Below are 12,250 nucleotides of genomic sequence, written 5' to 3'. Positions count from 1 at the left end.
CCATATAACTATAAATAAGAACCTCAATCTCACTAGAGCAGCAGCATTGTTTAGAACATCTCAAACTCACTAGAGCAGCAACATGTGCTAGAGCATGCCATAATGTACTAAAGCATGCCTAAACTGCAACATAAATTTTTACCTCTCTGCCCATAAATCTGTAGCATCAAAGTCCCTAAACCCTAAATCAATGTAAAACAAAAATCTTTACCTCTCTTCCCATAAATTTGCAGTATTGTTTACCTCTCTATCAATTTCATCTCTGTTTACGAAGTGAAATGCAAACAAAAATGGACCCTAGATTTCACCTATGATTACTAAATCTATGCTCTTCGCCTAAACTTTCGACAGTTGCATACATGCCCCAAAACAAATATCGATTGTACTAGATCTGAATCCCTATACTTAATACAAGCAATTTTTTTTGAAAAGCCCTAAAATAAACCCATTAAAAACAGTAAAGAAAACCCCTAAAATCGCCCATTAAAAATAGTAAAGAAAAATACTAAAATCTTTGGACAATAACCCTGTTTTTGTAGAGAAAATCAACCCTTCTATACTAATAAATCATTCAAAAAAAAAAAACCTGTTCTATACTAACAAATCAGAGAAAATAGACAGCAGCATTGTATACATGCCAAGTAAATGTTTGGACAATAACCCTGTTTTAATACCTAAAAACCAACCCTTCTATACTAATAAAAACTTCAGAAAAACAGAGAAGGCTTCAAATTTATCCTAGATTCGACATTGAAGAGATGCGACGGTGATGAAGTGTTGTGCCGATGGAGGAAGTGCAACGACAGTGAGGAAGTGCAACGTATGAATGGTGACCAAAAATCTGGAAATAAAGGTGGAAATTTTGGTCAAGGGAGCGAGAAATACAAAACAAAGCATCGGATAGAGGGAGAGAGAGGGAGAGAGAGTGAAGAAGAAATTGAGACCAAGTAGATTGAGAGTTGGAAGCCAAAAATGGGAGAAGATGTTATTGATTTCTGTGGAGAGAGAGAGAGAGAGAGAGATTTTAGGCTTTAATTGTTTTCAATATTTTTTTTAATTCATCTCAATTTATTTTATTTAATTATTATAATTTTTTTAAAATTTTTATATAATAAAATAAATAATTTAATTTTTTTAAATCTTAAAATAAAAATATTATTAAAAAAATATTCTAATAATATATTTAATTTTTAATTTTAATCAAAACTCATCTCATTTCAATTTTATCTTAGTAACAAACTAAGAGTGTGAGGCAAAGAGATGAGAGAAAATAACGTAAATTAATAATTAGAGGGGCAACAGTAACCATACAAGTATGGAGATTTACTGTAGTTTTACGTAAAATGTATGCATTTTGCCTCTTTCAATGCAGACGATTTTAAGGAATTAGTAGCCAAATTTTTTATTGTAATGACATTATTGCTCAAAATTAATTAATTAATTATTATCCTAATGTGCATTTGAATGGGTTGAATATAATAGGTGATGTAAGAGAACAATTTGTAAAGCCGATGTAAGAAAACTGAGAATATAAAATGTGAGAAAATTAAACAAATAACCGAAAATAAGTTTGGCTTATTTGAGGGAGTCCTAGACTCCATAGTAAATCTTGATTGCCAATCCAAAAAGTCATCTACTTATCATGGACTTATTTATAAAATTGGATCATGTTCCAAGTTTAAGGGTTGGATGACCCAATTCTTACATGGCTACCTATTAGGACTCTTTTGCATACGAAATTACTAAGTAAAGGAGAATTAATAGACACTCTTGGAATATAGATAACGTGGTACTTTCATCCAATTCCAATATACAATGCAAGTAAATTAAAATACTAATTTTAGTTGATATAGCCTCATGAATACCATGTGCCTGTATTCCAAGACTACCTTTCATAAGTTAAGACACATTCCCGTATCTTGGATAAATAGAGGGTGTACATGTTTATCTCATCAGACTTCTAATATTTGCTATTTTTCTTTCTTTTGTTCCTTCAATTTGTAATCATTTATAAAGTATCCCAAACCCATTAGTTAAAATCATCCAAGAATGCATCTGGGCAAAGCTTGAATAAGCATAAGACAACTATTCTTTTTAGTCCTACTGTTGCTTTTGAGGTGAGAGCAGATATTGTGAAGGATTGTGGAGCTTGAGTGCAAAGAATTGTGAAAAATATTTAGGGTTGCCGATTATGGTTGGTAGATTTAAATATCAATCTTTCAGCAACATTAAAGATAGAGTATGGAAAAAGTTGAGTAACTGGAAAAACTAATTTTTATCACCCTCAGGAAAAGAAGTTCTTTTAAAGGCAGTCATCCAAGCTATTCCCACATATTACATGAGTGTCTTTAAATTGTCTATGAAGTTGTATCAAGAGTTAGCATCACAAATGGCAAAGTTCTGGTGGGGATTCTTTGGGGGACCTCTTAGTGATTTTAGGTAATGGGTGGTGGCATGTGGAGATGACTCAATGAAGAGTAGAAATTCATTGAATGGTTGAGGTCCTCGATTTGGTTTCAACTAGGTTTCCTAAGGAAATGGTTGGGTTTTGGTTTGGCTTCTTGGAGGTATTTCGTCCAATGCTAACTTGGACTTTGGGTGATAAGATGAGTTGTGAATGGTGCAACTACAATTGAAAATCTGGTGGAAATGGCATGGGTTAAGGTCTGGTTTGATGAAGTGCACATGGAGGTGCACCTAGGTGTCGATTGCTGGTGGTTTGGGCATTGACATGGCTTGGCTCCTATTGACATATGTTGGGTCAAACCTAAACTTCTAAGTAAGTCTAAGATCAATGAAATTTAATAATAAAAACCAAAAATTATAGATCATAAATGTAAAGAAAATATTTTAAAGAAAAATTATGCAAAAATCATGGTTTGATGTCACTAATCATGTGTGAGATGATTAGTGCTTCTTAATTCAAGTTAGAAGTTTAATCATGATTAGGTGGGAACCCTAGGGGTATGTCGTAGACCTTGGGCTTGACGAAAAGCAATGATATGGTGTATGTGGGCTTCATTTAGAAGGATAAGAATGAAAGATAAGGCTTTTGAGCCTCATGGGTTGGGCTTGTTGGACCATTTGTGTAAGCTTTGGGTGTGGGCTTTGGTGTAATGGATCTTATATCCAAATTTGAGGGCTCATCCATGGTCTCAAAGGCATACTAGGTTTGGGTAAATATAAAACAAGTCTTTCTTAGATTGGACCAAAAGCCTTCACTCTCACTAAGTTAGGCCAAAAGGCTTTCATGCTTACGACATATTGGGCTTAATTTCTAAGATTCTTAAAAAAAAGGTCTAAAACCTTATAAATCCCAAATGGGTCTAGACTTATGGCACCTCTTCCTAGCCCATCACATCCTTAATTAAACACTCTTCGGCTTACCCTTAAACCCATCCATACTTGGCCCTTTTTGCTTAGCCCATAAAAAATGCCAAGTGTCATACCACTATTGGCCTCTTGGTAGTTATTCTAAAAATAAAATACTAGAACTCTCCAATAATTCTAACTAAACCCAAAGTGTGATTCTCATGCTAAAAAAAATAACTCTAAAATAAAAATAACGATCCTATGATAATTAGGATCATGGGTGCAAAGGTAATAATCCTAACGGGCTTTTCAAGTGGGGTATTATCCTAACGGGCTTTTCAAGTGGGGTATTACAGTATGGCTAGGATTAGACCTCACTTTAAATTTATCTCCTCAAGTCAATTTACCACACACATTATTAATCCCAAAATATCTCACTTTGATCCAAAATATCTCACTATGAAAGAGTATTTTTGTAAAAGGACTTTTAATTTTAATTTAATGATTTCCGCTGCAAAACTCCTCCTTAGATTTATAAAGTATGTTTTAATTTAAAACATGAAGTCTTTTATATCATGGGAAGGAAGGGGAAAATTTTTTAAAAGGGTCAGTATCTCTCGTCTCATTTTTGAAAATCATTTTCTAAAGTCCCACGACAAAGACGGGCATTACAATAACGTGGCCAAACTTAGTAAACCTATCAACCACCACTATGAACACATTTTGGCCTTGGGACATGGGTAGCCCCTCTATGAAATCTATAAAGATGTATGTCCATGCCTATTGAGGCACTAGCAAAGGTTGCAGCAGCCCTACTGTGGGATTGTCTCATACTTTACAGCTTGACAAGTGTCACACTCTCGGACCAGTTTCTTTATGTCCATCTTCATTCCCTTCCATTAGAAGTCTCTCTTAGCTCTTTGATAAATCCTTAAGTAACCTGAGTGTCCCCCTAAAGGGTTGTCATGGATATAGTGCATCACCTTACTTTTAAAGGAAGAATCAAGCACAACCACAATTCTCCCTTTCTTTAATATTAACCCCTACTGCAACTGATACCCTTTTGGTGATATTTTGTTTTCTTACCATTTTTCACGAACTTCCTTCTTCTCAAACAACTCCTTATAGCTAGTCTTAAGCTTTTCTACCCAATCAGGGGTATGAAAAGAGATCATAGCTAGCAACTCTTTGAAAAACTCATTTTCCTCCCCTTCATCGACAATGCATCTGCAACTAGATTTTTCTTTCCTTGTTTATAAGCAATGATAAAATCATACCCCAACAATTTACTCACCCATTTTTGTTGAGCCACAGTCCCAACCCTTTGTTCCAATAGAAATTTCAAAACTTGCTGATCTATCTTAACAACAAAGGATTGGCCTAAAAGATAAGGTCTTCATTTCCTCACAATAGTTACCAAGGCCAATAGCTCATTCTCATAAGTGGAGAGAAAAAATGTCTTCCCCTTGAGTGCCTTACTCATATAAGCGAGGGGTTTTTCATATTGCAATAAGACTGCCCCTTCCCTCTCCCACTAGCATCACATTTAATTGTAAATGGTTGAGAAAACTATGGTAATCTGATGACCGAGGGTTCTGTAATTGTTGACTTCAACTCATTAAAAGCCTTCATTGCTTCATCAATCCAAGCAAATGAATTTTTCTTAAGTAAATCTATGAGTGGGGCAACAATGATCCCATAATTCTTAAGAAATTTCCGGTAAAATCCAGTTAACCCAAAATCCCCTTAGAGACTTTACATTTACTGGTGTAGGCCAATCCAACATTGCAGCAACTTTATTGGGATCTGCCATAACTCCATTTGCATTTATCACGTCTCAAACAGTCAATCTCATGGACCCCAAACTTGCATTTAAACAACTTAGCATATAACTCATTTTTCTGTAAGACTTTCAGCTCCTTTTCCAAGTGCTTTAAATGCTCATCCCAACATTTATTGTGCACTAGTATGTCATCAAAAAATACTAGCACAATTTTTTTCAAATAGGGACGAAACACAGTATTTATCAACCCTTGGAATGTTGACGGTGCGTTAGTCAACCCAAAGGGTAGCATTAGGAACTCATAGTGCCCCTCGTGAGTCCTAAATGCTATTTTGGCCACATCCTTTGGTACTACTCTTATTTGGTAGTATCCAGACCTTAAGCTCACTTTTGAGAAAACCACTGACCCATACAACTCATCTAATAATTCATTAATCACTAGAATGAAAAATTTTTTACTTCCCCGTCTCCTCATTAAGTGCCGTATAATCCATACACATACATCAACTCACATCTGCCTTGTAAACCAACAACACGGGTGAAGAGAAAGGGTTGGTACTGGGTCTCACTACCCCCGATTCCAACAACTCAACTACAATTTCCTCAATTTTAACTTTTTGGTAGTGTGGATAACGATAAGGCCTTATTGTTATGGGTTGTGTCCCTTCTTTAAGTATAATTATATGGTCTTGTGCACGTGAGGGTGGCAACAGTTTTGGGACTTCAAAGATCCCTTGAGACTTGGTGAGGGTTTTCTGCACAGGCCCCTCCCCCCCCCCCCCCCCCCCCCCCCCCCCAAAAAAAAAAAATCTATTAGACACTGTTTTTCCCAACCAACAGATGTAAAAATAGTCCCCTTCCCCTATTGACAGAAGTCATCATAGACTTATTGATTCCCAAAATAGTGAGATCCTTTAAACTCAATCCCACCAATGCAACTTCTCTCCCACCATAAACAAACTTCATTATAAGTTGGGTACAGTCCCAAATAATTGGCCCTAAAGTTTCTAACCATTTAACTCCTAAAACCACATCACAACCACCAAGGGCTAATATATAAAATGAAGAGTTGAAATGAGTACCTTGGATTTTTGTTTTGACTATACTGCAGTAGCCCACACTTCTAATAATTTGTCCATTTGCTATTTTTACTGCAATTTTTTTAGATTCATCCACCAACAATCTAGTTCTTTTGGCAATGGATCGATCTAAAAAATAATGCATACATCTCGGATCAACCAAAATCACCACCTACTCATTCCCAATCCTCCCAAATAACCTCATAGTTTTAGGGTTGGGTGTACCCATGATTGCATTAAGGAAAATTTCAGGTTCCACACTCACTACTTGTAGCTATATCTCTCCCTCAGTGCTCAGTTCTGGGATCGATTACCTGTTCTCCCAGCATCCTCTACTTCTTCATAGCTTTCTAATAGATAACTTTTAGGGGTCTTACAAATGTGGGTTAGGTTCCTCTCGCCGCAATGATAACATAATCCTTTCCTACACTTCCCATCCATAGTAGCAGATGAATTTTTCTAGTAGGTGAACTGAACTTCTAATTTCTACTATTTCCTTCCCTAGTATGAGTAAATGTATTAGAATAGGTTCCTGCTGAAACAAGCCCCTTCTCGGTATTCATTTTAAGGGATTTCTTTGTATTAACTAGATACTCTTCTTAAATACGAGCTAAACCAAAAGCCGCATTTAAATTAAGAGGATTAAGCATACGAATAGGTAACCCGATTTCGTCCTTCAACCCATTGAGAAAACAACTTAATTTGTGGTTGTCCGATAGTCCTCTTAATCTGTGGGAGAGTGACTCAAACTGGACTTTGTAATCTGCTACTAATGATGTTTGCTTAAGACGGGTGAGTGTCTCCATTGGATCGTCATAAGTCGTTGGCCCAAAACGAACCAACATGGTACGAACAAGAGTTTCCCAATTATTAAACTGACTTGAGTCTATAGCATCTTGGTACCAAACAAGAGTTTCCCCTTTCCACGTGATAGGAAGCCATCAACAAATGTTAAGCAGGAGATGTTTGGCGGAATTCAAAGTATTGAGAAGTTTTGAATATCCACCCCGATGGGTTTTCCCCATCAAAATGACGAAAGTCCAAATGAATTCCTCGCTGAAAGGATCCCCTTTGATATAGCTGATATGTTTCATTTGTGACTTGCATATCCTTAGTGCCTATATTTTTCTGGTTGGCCACAAGGGTGCGGATCATATCAGTGAGTTGGTCAAGTCTACCCCACATGTCTTGAAGACCCTCCTCTAGGCCATCGACCAGCTTCTGAAGACCTTCCTGTTATTGTCTAGAACGAGTACCATCCGCCATTGAGGATCGCCGGCTCACAGATACCAATTGTAAGGAATCTCCAAATTCAGAAACCAAGCAAGGAACAAGGATAGGAATATTGGAATTGAAATGACTAAAACTTCATTTACTAAATTGATAGAGGATTGTTTGAGGCAATCCCAACTTCCAATACAGACTCAAAAATTAAAACATTCAAGATTCCTTCCCTGCTCCCCTTTTCTTCCTCATAAATGCAGACCCTCCCACACTTTCGTAACAAACTCTGGACTTGATAACAAAATCGATAGCAGACTAAAGTGAAATCACAATAATTAAATGCATCGTTTGGTTTTGATCCCCAAAACATTGCGTATGACATAACATAAAAATGACAAACTCCATACTAAAATGAAATGATGTGTATTACATTATATTAAAATGACAGACTCCACATTATCCTAAGAAATGCCATGTTTCACTTAACCAAGACGTTGTGCTCCATTGATTCAGCAAAACGGCATCGTCTAGAGTTCTAAGTCTTCCCCACTTAACCTCTTCGCAGACTTCCTCTTCAGTTCATCTCCACACTTCACTTTGTGTCCCCATTTCATCTAGGATTTTTTACACCTAGACATCAAATGAAGAGAGAAGGGGATGGAGGGACCACCTCAACATAAACACATCGAATTTAATGTTAATTGTATAGGATTAACTTCGAGGACATAAGATGTTTGCTTCCTATTAAGAAAGGAAAATGATAAATCTACAATTAGTCTACAACTATTTTATAACTTTATTTAAAATCAAGGGTAATTATGTAAAATTGAAAATTATTTTTAATGAAGTGGCACAATTATATTAGTTAATTTGAAGTGAGTAGTAAAAGAGTCGTATGTGTATCATTATCTATTAAGAAAATGGTAGTTTTGATAGATCTTGACTCTTCTATTGGATCTTTCCCTATAAAATTCGTCCATACTAACATTTGCTTTTCAACATCTACAGAATCGATGCAATATTATCAAAGGCAACTGTTACACACGATTATATTTATATGATTTGGGGTTGATAATGGGGTCTCCAATCCCTACCTTTTGTATAGTGAAATATTATAATTAAATTACTTTCCTAAAAATATGTATAACATCATGTACACTTATCCAAAAATATTTTAATGCTAATTCATATGCTAGAATATTTGGACTAAACAAATTGGATAGCTTTGTAGTTGTTCCATGAATGGACCCAATTAATGTTTTTCAAGTGGAATTCATAAAAGTTGAATTGACCTCATCTTCCATAATTGGCTCCCAAGTTTTGATCAGACCGTATTAGTTGTGACTGATTTTCATGGCGCTGATCACTTAGTTGATAGTTCTCAGGGCTGATGGGCTGTTCTGGTTTGAATCGGGCTCAAGACTGTGGGCCGTTACTGAATGATCCTACCAGCAATTGTTGAACTATCAAAGCCTAGTTTGCTGGGAAGCACGGGTGCCTTCCAACCAAGAGTAAACTACCGAACTACTGATCATAGCAATGTTTTGAATATCGTACCGAACGTCGTATCGGTTAAGGTACTGAAACGAAATATTTCGGTACCGATACCGCTTCGGGATAGCGTTTCGAGATAACGTTTCGGGATAGTCGATATATAAATAAATTATATATATAAATATATATGTAAATTATATTTCAAAATAATAGTCTATATATAAATAAATTATATATAAATACATATATATAAAAATTATATATAGTCTAATCTAAATTAAGGGTTAAAAAATAAGTTTGTAGTTTGAAAAAACGAAAAAAAAAAAAACATGCAGGCCGAAATATCGGCCGGTACCGGCCGGTATCGACCGAAATATAGGCCGGTATAGGCCGAAATTTAGTCCGAAATGGCCGGTATTTTAACCGGTACGGAACAGATATAATACCTGTACCGGCCGAACAGCCGAAACGAAAAATTTCGGCCGTACCGGCCGGTATGGTACGAAATTAAAAACCTTGGATCATAGTCCTTGGATCTCAAATCCACTGCAGAATGAGAAATGCTTTGGGCTGTTTGGGATTGTATTAGGAGTCATAGCTTTAGAAGGGTTTTAATGGAAAAATTAAGTTGTTTGAATGTTATATATTAAAGTATATTTTAATCTCAAATAAGTTAAAACGTACAATTGAAGATTCCTCAAACATGTTTTTTCAGATAATCTGTAATGTAATTCAAATTTTAAAAAGATTATCAATGGATGAAAATATCTATACAACTTTTAAATAATTATAACTTTCAACTTTTAACAATATGGTCATAATCTTTAAAAAATCAAATGATCGTCATTTCTACTAGAAAGCTTTTTTTCAATTTATTTTCAAACAAATATAATATGTTTGAAAGTGTTTTAAACATATGGTTATTAGACAGTAAATAACTTTTAAATAGTTAAACTAATTATTACTTAAGCTATAAGTTATAAGCCTTAAAATTATAAGTTATATTTTCCACCACAATACCAAACATACACTTTAGTCTAAAAAATATTTATAAAAGTAAGTATATAAATTGATGATTGATGTGATTTGACATGATATATTATAATAACTTCAAGCATTCTAGCAAGTAAAAATTTATTCATCATCTTTTTTTCCATCATCCTCTCATCATCTCATAATGTGGCATTAAATGATAGGTTTATAAATAAAACATAATAAATAGTCTTTAATCATTTAATATCACATAATAAAATAATAAAAAAATAAATGATGAATGACATTACTCTTCTAAGTTAGGGTGTAAATTTAAACCTGAAAACCGGACCAGACCGAACCCGACCAAACTGGTTGGTCTGGTTTTGAACCGGTCCGGTCCAAAACCGGTTCCTATATTATGAAAACCGGCCAGAACCCGTCCGGTTTCGGTTCCGTAGTTTTCGGAACCGAATCGGACCGGTTCGAAAATATATATATAAATTAATTTTATATATTATACAAAATATTTATATATATAAGTTTTATATATAGTATATAATAATATATTAAATTTTTATATATAATATATAATTATATATCATATATGAAAAAATTTCTTATTATAATTTATAAATTATAACATAAAATGTTAATTTTAAATATGAACATTTGTAATTTGTTTGATCATATGTTATTAATATAATTATATATAAAATAATATTATTATAATTTATAAAATAAAAGTTTAATCTTAAAAATAAAAATTTAATTGATTCATATGCTTTAAACATAATATATATATTAAATTATTAATAATATTTTATTATAAGAAGTAACATTTATTATATATTTTTTACATTTTAAAAAAATTGAAAAATCAGACTGGACTAGAAATCGGTAAAATCGGATGTACCGATTTAGAAGGATAACCGGAGTATAATCGATTTTAAAAAATAAAAAATAAAAAATTGATACATATCGATTTAATCTTAAATTTTATTTAAAATCAAACCGAAGCGGACCGGATACATTCCTACTTCTAACCATCATTATTTTTCTCAATGGTGAGACGGAAGAGAGATGCAGTAATTGGTGGTGCCCCAAAACCAATTACACAATAAGTACTGCCAGCATCGAGGAAATCAATCGTTCTAGGACGCGGGTTTGAAAAGACTTTCTCGCTAATTTAGGCTTCATTCTTTTTCAGTACGTAATTTTTTTCCATGTTGAGGTTGAAAATGGGTCACCATTTTTGTATAATTATGAAGGCCCTAATGTATCAGGTCTGCTGTTGATGATGATGATGAGATGAATATTCATGTATTGTAAGGGAAACATTTCAAACATTTCCAATAGGAAATGCTGGTTTAGCTGAAAAACTAGTTTGCACCTGGCTACGCCATTATATTTTAATATATATTGGATAGATTAGATACTGTTGGGACCCAGTTCCAGTCTTCCCGATATCTTCCAGGAACTTGCTTTTCTGAGACTTGGGTAATTCTAGAACTTCTGAATTTGACTAGTTTTTTTCACGTGGGCTTGAATATGTAATCCTATAACGAAAATTTTGAATTATGTTGTTGAATATATATATATATATTGAGAGAGAGAGAGAGAGAGAGAGAGAGAGAGAGTGAGATTCTTCTCTTTCTTCTTGAATTTCTGGCATTTAAGATTGAAATGATCAAGACAGGTACAGCGCGTTTGAATTACTTCATACTTTGCAGACCATTTCAATTTTCACGATGCTGATGGGTCTTGAACTATACTCAATTACTTATGACCGTTTCTCTTGAATACAAGATGAATATATCGGTCTCAACCCAGAGACTTTATTCAAGTTGGCGACCAAGAGAAAAGACAGTCCGTTTATCTTCTGCTTAATTAACTCAAGACAACATAAAGGAAAACTCAAGGAAATTAAGTACATGGAGAAAACAAAAGAAAAAAAGAGGAGGGAAATTCTGAGTCCTGAAAACAAATTAACTAGGAGCTATAATATAAGATTATTTTATACATATCTCGAGAATCACATGAGTTGTTGTAACATCGTGATCAAGAAATTAACTCATTCAGGTAGAGTTAAGATGCAGTAGTCCACACTGTGACGACGTTTGCACCATGTCCGAAATCTAGCGTGCATCAAGTTTGGGTAGAAAAACTCTATATCCCAGTCCTGCTGTTATGAGAACAGATCCATGTTGATTTCTGGCAACCATGTTCAACTAATTATAAGAAGCATGCACGCCGGTAGAATTTCGAACTTGGTCAATAAAAATTTGTTGCTTTATTACGATGATCAGCTTCCGAACTGTCTCAAGTAATTAACACTCCAATAAAAATAAATATTTGTGACGGATTATTTGTGAAGATAATGATT

General features: G+C 34.4%; 1 protein-coding gene across 2 annotated transcripts in view; it reads right to left on the bottom strand.

Moving 5' to 3' along the window:
- Positions 1 to 12,250, bottom strand: part of LOC108999672 — a 50,256-nt gene that overhangs the window by 36,801 nt on the left and 1,205 nt on the right. The gene's annotated exons all lie outside the window — the stretch shown is intronic.

The sequence above is a fragment of the Juglans regia genome, chromosome 1 (genome assembly GCF_001411555.2).
Source record: "Juglans regia cultivar Chandler chromosome 1, Walnut 2.0, whole genome shotgun sequence".
Classification (NCBI taxonomy): domain Eukaryota; kingdom Viridiplantae; phylum Streptophyta; class Magnoliopsida; order Fagales; family Juglandaceae; genus Juglans; species Juglans regia.
Note: the sequence above shows the minus strand (reverse complement) of the source record. Positions and strands in the feature narration are given on the sequence as shown.